This window comes from Lampetra fluviatilis, chromosome 53 (genome assembly GCF_964198595.1).
Source record: "Lampetra fluviatilis chromosome 53, kcLamFluv1.1, whole genome shotgun sequence".
In the NCBI taxonomy this organism is placed as follows: domain Eukaryota; kingdom Metazoa; phylum Chordata; class Hyperoartia; order Petromyzontiformes; family Petromyzontidae; genus Lampetra; species Lampetra fluviatilis.
Genome location: NC_136327.1, coordinates 5,407,862 through 5,428,281, shown reverse-complemented (window position 1 = coordinate 5,428,281; position 20,420 = coordinate 5,407,862). Strand labels below are relative to the sequence as shown.

At 49.3% G+C, this 20,420-nt stretch overlaps 1 protein-coding gene across 1 annotated transcript in view; it reads left to right on the top strand.

Moving 5' to 3' along the window:
* RGMA (repulsive guidance molecule BMP co-receptor a) overlaps nt 1-20,420 on the top strand; it is a 103,240-nt gene that overhangs the window by 25,598 nt on the left and 57,222 nt on the right. Inside the window, exon 2 of the mRNA XM_078879281.1 lies at nt 18,078-18,348. The gene's annotated coding sequence lies outside the window, so the exon portion shown is untranslated. The remainder of the gene's footprint in view (nt 1-18,077; nt 18,349-20,420) is intronic.

The following is a 20,420-nucleotide window of genomic DNA, read 5'->3' as shown; positions in this document are numbered from 1 at the left end:
GCAAATCCGTGTCTCCTGCATGAAATTAATTTGGCTCGGTGGTATTTAGAAAAAAAAAATCACGCGGATTGTAATGTATGAAGCGTTAAGCCTCTCTTCATGCACAATTTCTGTCTTACGTATTAGGGTATGGGTTGCCATCGCTGTCATACCCTCTAATACCCATGTGCCTTGAAGTCTGGGTACCGACATGTGTTGCACAGTGTAGATAGGAGCTCTGTATTTGTACATTGGAGCATGAGGATTGTTAGCTTTGAATTTGCCTAACGACCCAATTGTCCGGAATGCACTCTCTCTCGTCATATCTTCAGAAGCTGAGCGGGGTTTAGCCCGGATGGTGGATCCACCACGCGTGCCACGTTGTTTCAAGGTCACTGCAGGGGCTACGTTTTGAGCAGCAAAACTGATTGTTGTACTGTACTGTCTTCCTGTGTCTATGCCTCCCGCCTACACCAAGCTGCGTTGATGAGCGCGGTGAAGTATTAACAACAGAAACTCGACACATTCGTCAACAGGAAACGATTATGGTCGTCAACGTTTCAGGGAATGGCCTTTCTTGCTAGCAGAGAGGTGAAATTTGGTGAAATAACCTCCATGGACCGCGCGATGTGAGGAGCCCCCCTGATCCATGATTGACAAGCGGGGACTGTACGCGTACCATTTGGGTCTTCAGCGGTTCCAGCATCGATTTCCAACGCACTGACGCCTCGCTATACGTGATGGTGGGGGGGGGGAGGTGTCCGTGTACGCCCGTGTGCTTCCATTCGTAACCTCTCGACCTGCCAGCGTTTTCTTGTTTTTCGAGCCACGCTGCAGCCTGCTTCACGCGGACACCCCACGCACGGATCTGTGACGAGAGGTGGATTGCAATTTCCCATGCCAGGTGTGGCGAATGCATAATTTACTGCACTTCTGTCGACCAAAAGATTGGTGGAGGGAGATTATATATAGAAAAAAAAAACTCTTTGCCGATCTCTGGGGTTAGGGTGGGGGGGGGTGATGGATGGGGGGGGGTCATCTCAAATCTGACATTATTCACCAACCAAAGCTGTAAGCTAATGCTGGAATGATTAGATGTTTATTTCACAATCATTATTGTTGTGCAGGGCAGTTCCGTCGAGTCATGCACATGTACAGCCCGGTGCTATCACTCCACTGTTGGATGAGGGCCCCTCCCCACGCCGTCGCAGGCTGTGGGGAATTATTCAACCATCAGAGACTGCTACATTGGGCACAGTGGTAAAATAAATAATTGTATTCCATTGGAACCTCATTTGCCAGTAAAAAATATGATAATTGTTTTTTTTACCCTTCTATCTGGCAACAAAATATTTTTTACTGGCAAATGAGGTTCCAATGGTGTAAATGCTTGCCCTTTTGGCGTCATCTGGTCCAACCCATGTGAGACTAGGCTCTAAGGAAAGCTGTCTCGGGTGTGGACCAATCAACTTCAAGGACAGTGCATACATTATCAGAGTTATGTTTTTTGTTTGCATTATGACTGCAGGTATTGTGGTCTATGCAAACATGACTCCTTGTAAAAAAGGTGTCAGTTTTGTTGCCAGATAGAAGGGTAAAAAAACCAATGATCAATTCATTTTATTCTCAAGCTGAATCTGGACCATTCATTGCATTGCTAGGTGTGCTGACCGTCGCACCCCTGTGATCCACCAACCTTGCCTCGAAGGCACCGGATTACAGGCATGTGCCGCCACATCCGGCATTGGGGCGGTAGTTTTTGCTCTTCCCATTGGTTTCCTCCTAGTGAAGAGGGAGGAGGAAGGTGATGAGCGTGGGAGCCGAGAGGAAATTCGACTCCCGATGGCTCGGTTAGGACTTGTCGCGAGAAGAGAGAGAGAGGGGCAGTCCACATCGGAAGAGGAAAGTCCCATGAAGGTGGAAGCACCAGGGCGGAGAGACCGAGAGGCAGGTCTAGAAAGAGGTGGTTTGGAGTGGTGAGCCGCGATGTGAAGGACTGGAGTGGACTTTGATAGAATGGCCCGGGGCAGGAGAGAGTGGAGGAAGAGGAGCAACGAAGGCAGCCCCCTACATGAATGAGAAAAATTCCAGGAAGTTTCTTGTTGTTGTTGTACAATTGCCAGGCCACAAGATGATGGGGAATGCTATCATCTTTAAGGTAAAGATGCGGTCCTGTAATTTCTTTCGAATGGGCAAGCCCTGTTCTCCGCACCTCCGATTTTAGCACGGTTGGCTACGTATGGTGTGAAAGACGCTCGACATCCATACAAAGGTCACCATTATTGGGAGTTCTAGAGTGCCTCCTCCACTAGAGAAGGTTTCTCTTCCACTTTGCCTCACTGGCCAGACCTCTTGGAAGAGGTAGGAGTTACCCACACTTTACCCCCACCGCACACACTCAACCTGCCTATTGGCTTAATTGTGGTGTACCCATATTATTTTTTATACGTTGGCATTTGATCTGCTGAGTGGACAGGTGAGGGATGACTTCAGAAACTTTTCCCATTCCGTCGACACTGCTGTGCGTGGAGATTCAACCAGTCAGCTCTCCTGAGTTTTATTTTTCATACCTTTTTACCACCATGCCACCCGAGTGAGCGCCCTGGTTGCGTAACGCCACGCACGCACGCATTGCTTCGCATCCGTGCCCTAGATCCGTCAACACTGCCACGCTGGGTGGATGGCAGGCAGGCGGGCAGGCTCGCCCGCCCGCCCGCCCACCCGCTTGATTGTTTGTGTACACATTACGTTATGTTGTGTCTGCATTGTATCAATCTCTCACCGCAATTGACTGCGCGTGGTGGGACGCAGGAGAGCGCGCGCGCACATTCGAGTGTAAGACGAGAGCATTCCAGACTGCGAGAGAGAGCGGAGCAGACGATGGGCCATGTACGCAGAGCCGGCTCGTGGTGGAGGAAGTGGAGGAGGGAGGCATGCGGCCAGACACACACGTGGGTGTGTGTGTGTGCTAGCAAACAGCACTTGCCCCAACAGTCTGTGAAGGCTATGGGGGGGGGGAGATATTTGTCTTTTGTGTGAGCTGACACCGTTCTTGCTTGTGACGGCGATAATCAATCAACAAGCGGCGGCGGTCGGTTACATTTAATTTGGATCGTTTCAGGGCCCTGCCAGGATTGATGGTGCCTTGTTGTATGATTGGTCCTTTGCTCTTTGGTTCTTTCGGTAAAGTGACGTAGGTATAAAATAAAATAAATCACCTGATGACGGACGCTTGCGTTGCGCCCGAAACGTCGTGATTAATTTTATTTTATACCTATGTGACTTTACCGAAATAACCAAAGAGTATGGATCCCTGCAGTCACGAAAGCTTCAAATCAAGATTGGTCCTTTGGTCGTGCACATGTGCGACCAACACAAACCGTCTTGGTGTCGCACACCTTGCCTTGTGCTTATTAGGTGATAAAAGTTGTTATGGTAGGCATTGTCCATTGCACTATTCTGCTGTGCCTTTGTGACAATATTATGAAGGACCACAATGCACTTGAGGAAATTATGGTTTTTTGCAGACCCCCCATGGCTGTGTGGCTTTTTACTCGTTTTTGGCTTGTTTATTTGAAACTCGTGGTTTTCCAGCCTCCACAATTTGTTGTTGTTGTGATGATGGGTTTTTCTCAACATTGACAGATTCGATTTTGCAACGGCATCATTTTTAATAAATTTGTATCACGCCTCATCGTGTTGCCATTGTTGTTTCACGACAATTTTATCGTCAAATCGCGTGACGAATGTCAAGGTTTTTTTTTTGAGGGATGAAGGGTTACGTTCAAATTTTTACTGCCTGTTAAGAATTTACTTGGCTGATGTACAAAAGCACTCTGCCTGCTCCGAAAGGGATTTGCGCTTTGTGAGCCGGGAGGAAGAAAGCAGGGGGAGAGAGGAGAGTTCACCTCAGCCGCCGTGCGTTTCATTAAATTATCCCGTCCCAAAAGAAGAAGGAAAAAAAAAAGCCCATTGCTGTGTAAATATTAATCCGACTAAGATGTGCCCCTGGTCAAATTCCGCAAGATGTGCGGCCACGTGCGTGCCGGGTTGCCAGGTCGGCGGTTTTTGTTCCCAATAAATTTGAGCAAACGAGTCTGTGGTGGTGGGGGGTGTGAAGAAAATATTAGTTGGGAGGGGGGGGAGGAGGAAGGGGCTTATTTGGAACATGAATTTTAAGCAAACCCCCCCCCCCCCTACAACTTGTCGCGCTGGTTCGCGATACATTTGTTCCAGTTTCCCCCGAAAAATGCGAAATGCAAAAGTGTGGCCCCACTGTGGCCGAAATGTGATGCTAGCTCGCGCCGTTGTTGCTGTCCCCGATTTTTTTCTTCTTCTTTAAAGGATGAGAGGCGGGTGATTAATGACCTGGGTAAATAGCTTCCAGCCTTTACCATTTATTTACCGGAGCCGACCTAGGCTGTGCTGTAGCTCGGTGAGGACAAGGGTCTGCAAGATCGATGGCCCATCTTGGCCCCAGGATGATTTGCTGCAGAGAGATTATCAATAAGCTCACGGTTCCTGGAGGGCACATTAAACTTGCTGCCTTGTCCAATTTATTTTCTTTTCTTGTCCCCAATTATACAGTAAAATTGTGTTGCCATCGGACTAATGTTCACGAGATGATTGAATTTCCGTTCCGATCTCTTGCAGCGAGCAGTGCAGCACCTTGTGTCAGAGAACTGCCATGAACTATGATGTCATAGAACTCTCGTTTTTATATCCCCCACCTGAATTATATTGCCTTTGTGCTGCTATGGACTGCATGGCGTGAGATGATAACATTTATATTAGAAACCCTAAAGCGCTAGCAGTATATCACCCTGTGTGACCCCAGAAGATGTTACTGAACTACTTGCGAAGTCACTGCCATAAACCTCTCTGTTATCAACACGAGCAGCACTCCGTTAATATGCCCTGCAAAGATTGTTTATCACATGCCAATCCCAAGCAACTTTTTAACTATCAAAGCTGCAATGAGCCAAATAAAGTGCCAAGTGATATTTAATACAACCCAGAATTGAAAGCAGTCATCGGTGTCTGGGTTGAGACCATCAACTCCGCTACATTTTACATAGAACAGTTTAACCATTGGTGGCCGTCCACAGGGTTTGAACCCAGGTTTCTCTGCGGTGGCAGCTCAGTGTTCTGACCTCTGACCCCTGACCCCTCCCCGGTCACATCCATTGTATATTACGTTATAAAGTAGCGACAACAAGACATCTCGCCTCTGCAAGTTGTGACGATTAACGCTGCATTGCAGACGATACATTTTAAAAGTAAGTTTGTCGTCAATTGGGATTGAAAACGAATTTCGGTAGAACCGCTTTTTGTGTTTTAGTTTGTCCCCCCACCCCCGCACCTCTGATTTTAGCAGGGTTGGCTACGTACGGTGCGAAAGAACTTTTACGTACATACTAAACATTTGGCAACGGCGTCTTTTGGTTATTGGCGCGTGTCCTCTGCTGGTCAATAAGAGGTTCTCTTAACACTACTGCTTTTGTCTTATCGAATGCCCCCGTATTTCCCATTAATCTGGCGGTGCCGTGCCAAAGTTCGTAGGGTTGGTTAAAAAGAAAATGTTCTCGCTTTGGTCCGCAGTTTCAAAACAAACAAAAAAACTCAATGATTTTTCAGTTTCAAGCGAGCGGACTTTGAACTGAAGGAGACCACGTTGCAACCTTTGAGCCTCTCCGGCTCAGGTCTAGCTGCCTCCCCAAGACTGAGACGTGCAGTTTTGAACTTTTCTTCCAGCCGTGGGCTTGGCTGACCAACAAAGGTAATTGATGCGTTGAACGATGCTCTCGACTTTTTTAGATTGGGAGTAGCAACTATTTATTTTGTTTACCGTGAACGTGAGCTGTACACAAACGAGATGGTTTAGAAAGCGTAACGGGGAGTAATTTCTGGTGGGCATGTTTCAAATTTCTGTTTTTGTCAAAGCTGGAATCCGCGCGTGCCCGTGCCTTGTGATCTGTGAATGGTTTGGTTCAGCCAGTGGCAAATGTCCTCCCGATAAGTCTCCAGTGCTTTAGAGGCCTTGGGGTTCAAATCCCATCTGTCCGACCCAAATTTTTTACGTTTTTCCATTGGCTACTAATTGCCTTCTGTAACCCCAGCGAGGGCCTCTCCCTTGGTAATTGAGCCCTAATTGAGCTCCTGGCATTTGGTATTGGTGGTTTTGGTGGGGGACATGGGCAGTCGGAGGTGGGGGGGGAGTTGGGGGGGGGGGCTTGCGTCCACCCCCAGCGGCACAGCTGTGCCCCGTTTTGTGCCGGGTCCTCAGGAGGGACTGCACCGCCGTCGTTCGCGACTGGCGCAATCAAAGATGACACGGTTTGAAATCTCGCAAAAAGTGCGGTCTGTCACGGCGCCAAATGGCTTTTAATGGTTGCCTTTCAGCGCATACTTGTCACGGCGTTTGGCATTTCTAAAAAGAAAGGGCTAAAGTGTGTGTCTGTATAAAATTATTGGGATAGTGCTGCAGTGTAATGAATAGCACACTGCACTCATAATCCAGAGGGTGCCAGTTTGATTTGATATCCTGCCGTGGCAGTCGAAACGATGGGGAAAGTTTCTCCAAATCCCCCCCCCCCACCACCTTGCGTCTGTCCACCCAGCAGTATAAATGGGGTATGTGTGGTGGGGTAAAAGTGTGTGTACTTCCACCTCCTTTCAAAATGCCGAGCCAGTGTGGGAAGAGGTAGGTCAAATCTTGGGATAGTGGCTGCGGTGTAATGAACAGTACACCGCACTCGTAATTTAGAGGTGGCCGGTTCGATGTGATCTTCCCCGCCAGCAGTGGAATGAGCATGCAAATGCGGAGGGTGCACGTTAACCATGTTATCATTGTTCTTCTTCCAGCACCCAGACGGTAATAATACCCGGTGAACTGGAGCAGTACCTGGCGCGGTGCGAACGGCGCTCGTCCTAACAAAATACCCACAAGCGCCCGCGTGGCGGTTTGCCTCGCTGTCAAAACAAACACTCTTTTACGGAGGTGTTTCCGGCGCGAAGAGTAAATCCTTAACTTTTGGAGTGTGGACAAGGAGAGAAAAGGGGGGGGGTGAAGAGGGGGGGGGGGGAGGTGCGGACGGCTGTCTCAACCAGTGTGTGCAGCCGCGTTTGTTACGCCGCCAAGAAAACGTTTCGATTGCCGTCGCAGGAGATCGGCTGCAAAGAAGAGAGAGGGTGGTGGTGTGTGCGGAACACTTCACCGCGAGGCTTGGGGAGATCGACCTCGAGCGAAACTCAGTCTCCTGCCAATCCAGCTCGGCGCTTCGGGGGAAGTGGGTCCCAGACTGGGGCTGAAGGCCTCCCTTAAGCCGCTGACGTATCTTTGATTAGGCTTTCAAACTAGTGTTGAAAGTGTATTTGTGCATTATCTGTGTCTGTATTTCTGTAAACCAGTGGTTTTTCACTTTTCCTGCAACCTTGCACCCCTTTGGTTCTCAATCGTAATTTTTTTTTTATCATGTTATAAATACATAGGGTTTGATGAAACAAAGTAGTTGTATTTATGTGCCCATGCTTAATTTGCGTTTCGATTGTTTGCCTTCTAAAAAAAATCTGTCTCGCACCTCCAGAAAGGGCACCTCACACCCCCAGGGTGTGCGTGCACCCCAGGTTAAGAGACACTTCTGTAAAGGCAGCTAAGTGGGAGTCGAGCCGAGCTTGTTCTTGGGTGGGTTATTTCCTGAGAATATGACATTGTAGGTTTGCATTGCGGGGCGGCCAAGAGACGGTGGCGGTACAGCGAAGGGGTTTTTTTCCATCTGCGTGGAGGTTTTAATTCCCCCCCCCTCCCTCCTCGTATATGCCAGTTTTTCTCAAAGTGTTTGGTCATTCATCTTCAATGCAGAAGAACCCCTCCTTAAGAAAGAGACTTGAGACTCCGTGAGGCTTTTCCCAGAGTGAATTCAGGACATTGATGCTTTGGTCTCGATTTCCTCCAGTAGGTGGGGCAGCCCCCAGCATGTCCAGCTGTGGAGGCGAGCCACTGTCTAAACACTGCGCAGCCCATCACAGCGAGCAGCGTTATATTGTCATGGCATTGGACCAGCGCCGAGCCAGTGGTGGAAATTCCACATGCACATGGCAGGAGGAGGCAGTCTCTTCATAGGACCAAGCGAATTGTTGTCTCTGATTTTTAAGCCACGGCAGTCGCGTCCTACTTGGAAAATGGATTAAAAGAAAAATCTCCGGTCTCTGCGCACAGAGCCTAATGAGAAGCCCTCCCTCCACAACCCCCTGCTGTATTCCTTTGAGTAAACAGAGCGAGTAGGGATTGCGACTTCGGGTGCAGAGGCGGGGCGGGGAAGCACAAACGTTGTGAAATTAAGTGGGAGAAGAGCGGCGACGACGACGATGGACGGTGAACACGCTCACGATCGAACGCTCGCTAACAACGCGTTGGAACCCGCGAGCAGACCGTGAAGCCAATGTTGAGGCTGTGGCAGGCAGGCGGTAGGGCTGTCGCTGCGGTGAGGTGCGAATGCGCTTGACGGCATGATAATCGCGAAAGCGTGCGCACGTGTGAATGACCGCAAGACCCCTTCCGCCAGAGAGACTGCTCTGAAATTACAATAACGTTGACGTCGGTGACCCCCTTCACCAGTGGAGTAGACATGGCCGCTCATATTTGCCAGTGTTGTGCGACCTCGACTTGAAATGGCAAGTTTTTTTTTGGAGCCGCCCGCCAAAAAGTAAATAAACAAACGATATGCCTCATTTTTTTTTCCTCCTTCCAACGTTGTGCATCGAAATGTTTTCTTTTTCTTTTCGGAGCCGTGTGCAAGAAAAACCCGGCTCCACAAAAGCTACTGTTTACGTCGGCGCAGGCTTTGCCAAAGGGCCCTTTTCATACGCAGAGAAATAAGCCAGGATTTTTTTGATAGATGAGGTTTTCGCTTCGGTGGGTTTAATTTTTTTTCCATCACAAGCTACACGCGGAATATGCTACGTGCATTATTGCGTGTTTATTGAACCCTGCTACATAAGGCTGCTCATTCCAGCTGAATTCATTCGGCTTGTTAACGCAGAGCTTCTCTCTCTCTCTCTCTTGTGTGACTTTTTTTTTAAGGGGGCCCCCCCCAATAGGCTGCTGATACTTATTGCGATGCTTGCGGGATCTTGTATTCCTGTGTCGATCTCTACGTTGTCCAAGCAAACTGTAGAAGCCTGCGTTAAAAAAAGAAAAGCCAGTCTCTACGAAACTTAGCAGTTCGTTTACTTGTTTGGGAAGGATTTACAACAAAACACGTGCAAGTTCGTGGGTTTTATTTATTTTGAAATCGATAGAATGCTCCATACCGGGTGCAGTTCGTGGGCAATTATGGAACGCATGGGCGGGAGCGAGTGCCTAACAGAGTTGGAGGGCTCCATTAATGGACTGGCTTATCGGCTTGTTTTTACGTCGATACACCAGCGGCTGGTTTGTTATTTGCATCAAATCTCTGCAGTACAAAAGGTGGGGGAATTAACCGGTAGAGCAATTGATACATTTTCTAATTAGGAGTCTCACTAAATAAATCTGACAGATTAACAGGTGTGGCTCAGAGGTCAGAGCGCTGAGCAGGCATAGCTTTGAGCGCCTGGGTTTGAATCCTGATTGCAGCCAGCGGTGACGAATATCTGAATTGCTCCCCGGGCCTCCCTTAGATTTCCTCCATTCAAATGAGGACCTGGTGCGAGACGTCCCAGTTGCAGGGTGGGTCCCGTTCACCGCTGAATCTCGGAACGCGCAAGCAGTTCGCGTAATTTTTATTGGGAAGAGGCGTAGTGCCGTTGTTTTTAAAGACATTGTACTCACCGCAGAAAACTGTAGCGACACGACCGCACTCTATGGTAGCTGGGCCAAAACTGCTACACGCCCTTTCGCATGGCCTTGTCGGAGCCTCGGTGCCATTAAAGTCATTTTATTTTAGTTTTCCTTCTGGTTGTATTCCGATGACGTACACTTATGTCATCGGAACGGAATGGGAATAAAAACTGCTAAGGTACGCGTATATAATCGGAATGAGAGAAAGGATTAACATCAGCACTGGGAGACATAGGAAACATGAAGGTAGGGCGCTGGCCACACCATTTCCTCATGCGCTATGCCACCCTTAATATGCGCTCGCTAACAGCACTTTCCCCGGGGGGATCTTTGTCTTTTGTGTGTGGGTATCAGCATCTCTCTCAGCTCGCCCTGTTTAAGCGTGTAACCTTGTCGTGACAGCCATGGTGTCTATAGAGATGCCGCAGCCTCCTCCTCCTCGTATTTTGACACCAAATTGTACCGCATTATCGGGGACTGTTAAACAGCAGATGGTGCTTAATTTTTGCCGCGGCACCGGCGAGCGTTGACGGCTCTGGCGAACTGCGCCCTGGGATCCGCCGCGTTCGCAAAGCAGATGGGGGGGGGGGGGGGGAAAGGGGCTGCCGTCGACATGCTCCTTCTCCTCCTGAAGGACGGTGACACGCACACAGACAAACGTACGTACGCGCGCACGGACCCTCCCCGGCGCCGCGATCGTAACGCGCGCCGTGTGAACGCAGCTGCCATGCCCGGTCGCTCGTCAAAAACCGGTGCGTAATTTGGAGGTGACCGCATCGCTTCTTCTCCCGAGCCTTCCGCTGCCGTCAAATTAACAGCGAAACGAAGAGGGGGGGGGGGGGGGGGGGGGGAGGGAGCCCTCTGCAAAATAATTTTTGCCGGTGCAGTCGAACCCAGTTGACTGACACCGCTGAGACCGGGCCGGCCGGCTGGCTCCCCGCGCCGCTGCCACGAAATTGGACGCGACGTGGAACCGCGGGGAAGGGCACTTCCAAGTTGGCCGCGTCGTCAAAAACGCGCACGCCGCCTCCGCGCACCGCTAGCGGATGGCTCTCGTTAAGCAGTGATTAACTCTTCTTTATCTTCACCCAAATCCGTAATCAAAGCCGCGATGAGAGAGAGAGAGAGAGTGAGGCGAAGCGCTTTCGTGTTGCCCGAGCCAAGAGCGCCTGTGACCCCGAGGTTTGCGGATGATGCTCGGCGGATGGGTCGGAGCACGCAGGCCAAGCGACGCTTTCGCTTGTCGGGTGAATCTGGGCGCCAGGGCAGGCGCAGCGTCACCGAGGGTTGAGATGCGCCGCGCAAGCTAATGGCGTCCCCTCCCCCCGGGTAGATTAATTCCTCCAGAACAAAGCCACCGTATTTTCTTGATCGTCCGAGATTTAGGTCATTTACATATTGTAATGTTGATTTATAAAAGAACGTGTGTGTGTGTGTGTGTATATAATATTAAACAAAAACACCCCGCCAAAAATCCCAAGCCAACACCGGAACGCACAATCGCACGCGAGAGTAGTTGGTTATTGCACAGTTCAGGACTAAACTGGACTGCACGCTTTTCCTTTTCTGAGCTTCGGGAGTGCGATTTCCCCCCTCCCCCCTTTTAGTTTTCAGGGCTTCCCAAAACCTCCCTGTGGTTGTATGCAGAACCACCGTATTATTATGAGGATGCACTGGAATGCCCTTTACTCAGGAGAGCCGCACTGAGTCTCAACTCATTTTCTGGAGGGGGGGGGGTTGCCTTCATTGGGTTGTTTGACCAGTCCCATTTCACGTGGTTTTAGCGTGCGGGAGGAAACTGGGGTATGCGGCGAAAACCCACGCATCGGAGGGAGATGGCACTCAAAGCTCTGCAGAGGCCACAGACAGACGCAGCTCTTTGCATTTGTATGGTGGAGCGAACCCATTGTTGTACCACAACATTCTGGCCAGCTCGCAGGCCTACACCTATAGCACCTGGTACTGCCAGGGCGGTCTCCCATGCGTGTACGAATCGGGGTCAAGCCAGCTTAGCTTCTGAGATTTGATGAGATCGGGTGCATTTAGGGTGATGTGGTTGTGTTATGGTCCTGGCGTGTAAATCCGTGTCTCCTCGGTTGCTGCTTTGCATCAAATTAACGGTGGATTAGCGGTGCTCTGCTCGTCAAATTATGTTTTTTACATCGCCCAGACCGTAATGGAGCTAGCTTTAACTCTGATGCTCTTCGTGCGCGATTTATATCTTGCCCGTTAGGATTACGAGTTTCCACCACCGTCGTACCCACGTGTGGTGTGCGTGTGCTTTCAAACCTGGATATTACCACATCCTACACGGCGTAGATTCATGCTGTATTTCCAAGTTGTATGTTTAATAGTCAAATTCCACACGGCGCAATGGCGCCGTGCATATCTAACGATACGGCATTTCATGGCACGGTGGTTCCACGGTGGCGAGATGTTAATTACCTCACCTGGTATACAGGAGGTCGTGGGTTTGATTTTGACTCTGACGCCTGTATATTTGGAGTTTTGCATGTCCTCCCTGTGGTAGCATTGATTTTGTCTCCGGGTCCTCCGGTTTTTCCCATCGCATTTAGAATCAACATCACGCGTTTAGAGTGTTTGGCTGCTATAAATTTCCACGTCATCAGCCACGAAGTTGAAGTCTCATTTGTGGCCAGTTGGCTTCTGAAAAATAGCTATACAGCTCAGTGGGCCTTACCTGGTAAAAAAAAAAAAAGTTTAGTTTTTAGTTTTACTGCTACGAAGACTCGATGCGCCCTGGGAAGCTGCACGGGACAACGATACGTGTGTGTGCGCGCGTGTGTGCGCGTGTGTGTGTGTGCGCTGACCAGGCTCGGCTCTGCTTGGCTTCCGGGATCCGCCAAAATGATGAGGCGCGTTTGGGTTAACCGGCAGCGTCCCCGGCGAGCGGGATCTGTCCCCAAACGATCGGCGCAAGCCACGCGTCCCGCGTCTCCTGAATAATTACCGCTCGCATCGCATTTGCCTCCCGCTAATCTCAATAATGGCCCGGAGAGGATGTCGAAGCAGGAGGAGGGGGGGGGGGGGAAGGGGGGGGGGGGGGTTTGGGAAAAAAAGGCGATTGGTTATTAAATGCTCAGATTTTTCCATTTGCTGCGATCTTGCACGCCTTCTCCCTGCAGTAATGAAAATTGTGGAGCGTGCTGATTGTGTGTGCACTACCCACCTAGCTTGGTAATTGGAGAGAAAAGTCAAGATGGGCCTTTTTTAAATGGGGGGGGGGGGAGTGGGCCGCTGTGGTGGCAGCTTTACTCTCTCCCCGTCGAGTGTCGGGGAAAATTTAATCTGCCTCTCGCCTTTTTTTTTCCTTCCCGTCTTCAGGCCTGACATCTGCCTGCCGCACACGCGCGCACGGTCATGTTTTCGCAGCTGAGAACGTCCCTCGGATAGAAGTTGTGTTGTTTAAAAATGTGTGCGTTCTAGCTAATTGCGTATGTGTCGCATTACATCATGAGCACAATTTTCCCATTTAAAGGAAATGTTGGAGGGTGGGGGGGGGCGACGAGTGGGGAAGGAAAGCGGATCGTATTTTTGCGCATCGTTTGTCTTGGGATAACCACGCAGCGCAAGTTGTGTTATTCTTTCGGGGAGCATTTGAAACTCAAGTTACCCAGCGTCAGCAGTTGAAGGCCCGTCCATCTGTGGTCTTGTTTGTGGCGGCAGTCCTGCAGTCATTCCCGTGGAGTTCAAAACTTCCCTGGGATCTTTGACTCGTCGATATATCTTTTAGTTTCGATTTAAAGCTTTCATGACTGCAGGGATTCATCTTCTTGGTTCTTTCGGTTCATTCAGACGCTGTCTCCCCGACAGACCTGGTCTTCACCTGAGGACGGCTGCTTGCGTTGTGGCCGAAACGTCGTGAGAATTATTTTATTATGTTTTATTTTTATTATTTTATTACTTCCCTTCTACGTGACTTTACCGAAAGAACCAAGAAGATATATTTTAGTGTCGCGCAAGTTGTTCTGGCGAACCAAGGGGGAGATCTGAGACCAGAGGGTAGGAGAGTACTTACTTTGAGGGAAATGATTGGAGGTCGCGTGTCCGCTATGTGACGGCCGTGGGATCTACCAGAGGGGGAGAAAGCGTTGCAGAAGCGTGGTGGCATCAACGGTTTTGGCCATGAAAGGATTCAAATGTTGATCTTGATTCTGGGCAGGACTCTTACTCTATTGAAGGTGACCTATGCAATTAGGTAATTCTGTACCAATGACATATATAAAAAAAATAATCACCACATTCGTTTGTATCACTGACGCAGCAACTAAGTGACAGTTGTTTTTATGTTGGTTTCTATTTGCTTCGTCGCTGTACTTTATAAATCTTTGTTTAGGTTTGGTGTGTTTTGGTGACCCAGGTCAATCAGGCAAATGACACTATGCTGGCTTCTTGAGTTCTCAGCTGGTTGCAACAAAACGAACTTGGGAACTGAATTACAACCAGAAGTATGTTATTTTTATTTTACTTTTATTAATTTAAATTTTTTACCTACGTGACTTTACCGAAAAAAACCATAAGAATATGAATACAGAAGTATGTTGTTTACCAGAAAAGCAGGGCACCCGAACAAAAGACTCGTTTTGGATTCGGAACATCGCAGACTGGGACGGACTTGAACCACAACCAGCGGGTCGTCCAGGTTGAAAGACCCAGAGGCAATATTAGAGAGAGATGACAGCCAGAGCTGCCACCACGGGGCTCCCAATGACCTCGCCGTTGCTAGCCCAGTCTTGGGAGAATGATGGATGGATATATCCGCGGCTGACGCTTGGAGCAAAAGGCAGTGTGGCCTTTCCTCTGCTCTGAAGCAAATACGACGTTCGTTAGTTGTGCAATGTTCCTTGAGGTCCGTACTCGTTCTCTGCAAATATTCACGGTTTTTTCTGTCTTTCCTTTTGCTGTTGTTGTTGTTGCTGCTGCTGCGCTTGCTCACCACGGGATCTCCCCTGTAAAAATAGCCGGGAAACTGGCTAAACGGGATCATTTGTAGTCACAAATCAAACCTCTATCGCTTTAAACACCAGGCTGATGTATAGTTGTCCTGTTACAGCGGGGCATTGTAAATGACAAATGTAGTGAAACGTATTTTTTTCCCTTTTCAATTTGTCCTTTGTGCAGCGCTGCCAACGCAACCTTTAAATTTTCATTTTTTATTTACCCAACGTTGAATAGTTGAGTTGGTCGGAGTCTGAACGCGCGGTTGGTGGTGGAGCGGGCCTGGCATCCTCTCACTTGGCACCTGCGAATGTGTTTCCCCCCCCCCCCTGCCCCTCGTAACAATCTGCCGCACGCAGGTGGGCAAGCGCCGACAGAACGGCCAAGCGCGCCAGCCAGATTTGTGCCGTGCAGCCTCTTCCGCCCCCCCCCCCCAGTGGGCATTCCGAGTCCGCGTCACAGTTTTGCCAAGTCTCTTGTCCCAGAATTCCGGACGGGACTTTGTCGTGCGCCCCGTGAAATGCCCTATCGCTCGACGTGCAGGCCAGCGTCGCTCGGTGCGGGGGTCTGATTACTTTACCGGACAACGCGACCGTTTATGTATTTGTTTGTTATACAATAACTCTTTGGATTGTTGCCTGACCCCCCCCCCCGCCCGCCCGCTCCCACGGCCTCCCCTTGTGTGTGTTAGTGGTCGTTCGCTGAGCTCAAACGATAAAACAAATGTTCGGCGGACAAAGGCGATGGATTTTCAGCATCGTCGTCGGTGTGAACCAGGTGTAGAGCAGTTTGTTTGTGCATGTGGCCTGTGTTTTGATTGTCGTGTGTTTAGTTGACCGCCCTCCAAAATGGGTGCGCGAACAAAGTGACTGCCAAGTTAGCGAGAATACTCCATGCGGTAAACAAGTGCTCCAGGCAGTTATTTGTCAATCCACTGCTGGATGACGCTCTCTTCACAGAATGTCGGGTCGTGTGTGACCAGTTCAGTTTCGGTTCAGTTTATTTTGAAGTACACTGCGAGCTAAGTTGCTCTTACCTCAGGTTTCAACAATAAAAAATTAACCCGTAAAAACAAAGTTTTTCACTATAAATCCTTTATATGCGTGGCGGCTAGAGTCCTCTCGTCCTCTGGCTTGAGATGGCTGCCACCTATGGGTCAGATGATTGCCTGCCACCATTAAGCAATTGGTAATTAAATATAATTTTTTTTTTCCTAAAAAGTGTAACATTTTTGAAAAAAATCTTCACGAAAATAAATTGTCACGCACAACGAGTCTGTGTGCAAAATGTCAGCTCGATTGGATCACGGGAAGTGGGTTAAAAAACGACCGAAAGATTTGCACGGTCGTAAGCGCGCAAGCAAGCAAGCAAGTGAACTTAATATAAAGGATTTAAAAACAACAGACTGTTTCCGTGACAGACATAACAAACGCATCAGAAAAAAAAGAATATTACAAATGAATTAAAAAAAGGTAAGAAATCATATTATTTCAAATGTAAAATGTATCTTTTAAAAGTTTTAGCCATTGAAGGAATTAAAAAGTGCAAGATTAGGCATAAATAGTGCCAGTGGTAAAACACTTAATTTCTCAAGAAACACTTAATTTAAATCTCCAATAAAAAATACTTCATCACGCTGGTCACTTCGGGTTTGTAAAGTGTGGGTGATGGGGGTGAAAAGCGTGGGAGGGCTGGGACCAAGACTGTTTCAGATATCACTTGCCACTGATGTCAGCTGTAGCCAGGAATTGAACTCTGGATGTCGGGTTCGTAGCTCACTGCATCCGCTAACCACTGCACGACCGTAACCCCCCCTCCCCAACCCTGCGTGATCGATACCCTGCCAAAAGCAAGACGGGTCTCGATAGAAGACGGCTGAAAAAGGACGTGTCATTCACGTCAATAAAAAAATCTGTTATTTACTCATTTTAAAATCTCAACTGAGTCTTGAATGTTTTATTTCAGGATGGCTCCCGTGTGAGCTGTCTGGCCACTAGCTTCACGAGTTTTTTTGTGTTTGTAACCAAAGCGGTTGGGGGGGCAGACAAGTCGCGCGCGATGATGATGAGGCTCAAATATCCGCACAGATTGACCCCCCCCCCATCCCCCATGCCTCTCTCATTGGTCGCACACCACACTCCAGCGCACTGCCTTCTCATTTTGTCCACACAGTCCCCAAAAGACAAAGATCTCCCCCTCCCCCCCGCCCACCCCCCCGTATAGCCTAAACAGACTGTTGGGGCCAGTGCTGTGAGCAAGTAGCACCTATGAAGGCCGACACGGCACACGAGGGGGTGGGTGGCTAAAACCACGCCCGACTGCTTTTGTCTCCCTGGGTAGAAATGTTTACACACTGCAGCAGGTACTCATTTGAGGCTGAGTCAACCTAGGGGAGGTTCAGGACCGGTTCGAGATAATTGTCACTGGTGTTGGTGGCCGTGAGTGGGAATCGAACTCGGGTCGCCGTGTTCGAAGCGCAGCGCGCTAACCGCTAACACTGCAGTCTCCAACACATGTTGGCACAAACTAATCCCTTGCCGCTTCCCCAGTTTCCCCTGGCAGTCGGATAAAACTCAAAATGGATGTGTGGTACTTGATCCACATGTGCTCTGTTACCCTTTTTAATTGTTTTTTTTTTCAAAAAGAAAATCCGTATAAATTTGGCAACTCACCTTACTGCACTGCAATCTTACAAACAACCACCTCGGTTCTGCAGGTTGGGAGTATTGACGACAACCATTCGCCAATAAGTGATGGCGACATCACCCATGGCGCTTGTGCCAGGCCAGGTGGAATTTGAGGCCATCGCGTGAAGTGTGGAAGGCTCCGCTGTTGGCAGTAGGTCAGGGGACGACTCTGTTGTGTCTAAGTTTGTCGACTGACATGACTCGCAGGTGCACGACCTGTGCTCACTACTGTGCCAGCTTTTGCTGCATTTTAGCCGCCTGACTCTGCTCGTTGTGAGCGTCACCCCCTCCCCTCCCTGCTCTGCGTTGTTGCTGGAGGGCAGCTGCCTCCAGCTGCTCAGTAGCGTCTTTCACACACACACATACACACGATTATGTCTGTTGGCTCAACGGATGCCTTGTGGATTGCAGCCACCCACAGAGATCCTCCACCACGACATGGCACGGCCTTAAACACGGGTGCTGCGTTTTGCCGCGATTGATTTTTGTTCACGAGGCGACCGTCGACACTCTCCCTTCGTTTTGGACACACGGACATCGTTTTGTGCCCACACCGCGATTCACCCGCGAACGGGTTTCTAATGCACCGCGATCGTTTGCTCCCACGCCCCCGCTCCCCCCCCCCACCGCAGCATTCCCCGCGGATTTTCCGAAGCGTCCTCAATCCACGGTTTCAGAGACGGGCACCGGAGCATTTTCTACGGCGGCTGCGTCCAGCGCAGGCCATCGCTGACGGCTGGCGCGCGAGGCGGGTGATCAGGGCGTCTCTCCCCGACCGCCTGCCTGTCCCCTCCACTTCCTGCTGCTGCCTTCAGCCAGAACCTGCTGCTCCAGCTGCTGCTGCTGCTACTGCCTGCAGTGGGTGGCCGTTGTCACCAGGAAGTGCCACAGCCTTGGCTGGAGGTGAGATTCTCTCAACGCTGCCGCCCCTACCCTGCCACCCACCATCATCATCATGAGTGCTTTGCTTGGGAAGTTGTGTTCAACCATATGGGCAAACACTTAAGGGAATGCTACAGACCTTTCATCCATGCTGTTGATTTCGTCTTCTTGTTTTTTTATATTGTGTGCTGTATTAAGTTCTGTCCCTTCCCATCCGAGCAATGTTTAAAATGTGTTGTTGTCGCTATTTGGGAAGACTTATTGGTTATTTTTAACATTGTGTAGTAGATTTAGTGGATTCTAGCAGCAGCAGCAGGAACCCATTAGGTGTCAATCACGATCTATCCTCTGCCGATTCTCTAACCCGTGCAATTTCGCTTCCTGCCTGAGGGTAATCCCGTACATTTACCTCCCTTGTGCTTCTGTGCCCGCGTTTAAACTTTGAATCCATTTTTCTTTGTCAGCGTTCATGTTTCGGATTTTAATATGCCATCGCGGTATTATTCGCTGATGAAGATTATTTTGTTTAGTTTGCATCAGTATGTTGATTTCCTCTCTCGGGTTTTCCAAAAGCATGCCAAACCTCCGCTTATCCGGCAAAAGGGTCTGACTTTCGAGTCGACGTACGTTTTGCACATTTCATAATGAAGATGCCATCGGTGCAGGGGGCACTTGGAGTAGAGGGGGACCGATTGGTGAGACGGGAGGAGATGTGGTGGAACAAGATTTGAGGACGGTGAATGTGTGACGAGAGACGAGGGGCAGAGATGAAGAAGCAGCTCGTGGAGAAAGATTATCCAAGCAGGTGACCCCATGAAGAAACGGGGACTTATAAAAAGATACAAGTCTCTGGGTATCTCCAAGTCTGGCTGTCTCTCTCATGCAAGTCCATGTAACGGCATTAGACTCTATTGCAAGTCTATGGTTCTCCAATGCATGTCTACGGATCCTGTTTGTAAGGATAGTGGATGTGACAAGAAAAGATGCACAGAATAATAGCGCACGGAGCCAGAAAATCTGGGCAGCTGACCCAGTGCAATAATGGAACTTTTGGCTCAGAAGCAGAATATAAATTTAAACAATGGTTGTCAGCTAGTGAATGAAATACGTTTTCTGTTATTTTTTTTTACGTGTAGTGGTGGTTTACAGCCTTGGTGTGGTTGGGACAACCAGAGTTAAAGCATCATCGTGAATCTTCGCGAATGCAATTTGACAAAACACAGCTCAAGAAACGCTCGCCATGGTTTATACGCCTTACATGATAGCCGCACCCGCGTCGCGCATCTGTGCACGTTCACAATTTTATAACGGAATGAAAGTGTGCTCCCCATTTTGCGTAAATCCTGGCGACCGTCGCCGTCCGGTTGTGTTTGCGAAAGAGAGAGTTGCCGCTTTGGATTTGTACGAGATTGGATTAATGGTATCCACGGAAACGGCTGTTAACTGGATCCAAAACGGGGGGGGGGGGTTGGGGTGTGGGTGACCCTGCCATAAATAATACATTTTCCAAAGGTACATTTCATCAGCTTTCTTGCCCCGTGGCCCTGTCCTGTGGCTGGCTGATCTTCGCGCCGCCTGGATGGCCCAGCCTTTTGATGCTTCCTGGATTCTTTAAAAACGTTTTCCTGACCCGAATTTCGCAAATGCTGTAGGTTTGCTAAAAGTAAATGAAAACCTAGCCCCGTTGTCCTGCTCATGCCACACGCACGCACATTATTTTTTTTAAACCCCAGAATAATCGGTTTCTTTGTTGCTCGTCTTGTAAAAATCTATTGTTGTGCTCCTTACTTCTGTGCCCCCACACCAATGCCACCTTCGCCGACCTGTACTACCGACCGGCATTGGTGAAGTATAGTCGAATAACCCTGATGACCTACATGGCATGAGGGTGGGGGGGGGACCCTCATCCTTCAGTGGATAGACAAAAAACGGCTGTCCGTGTACAATTCTGGAGAACGATGCTTATCTCGTGGATCACAGTTGAATTTTCAACAATTCCCTTGCTGTTGTATGTGTTGTGGTTCGCACGTTTTCTTCAATTTATCGTTTGCAATTTTAGTTTTGTCATTGTTAGTAACGCTATCGTCCCTTCT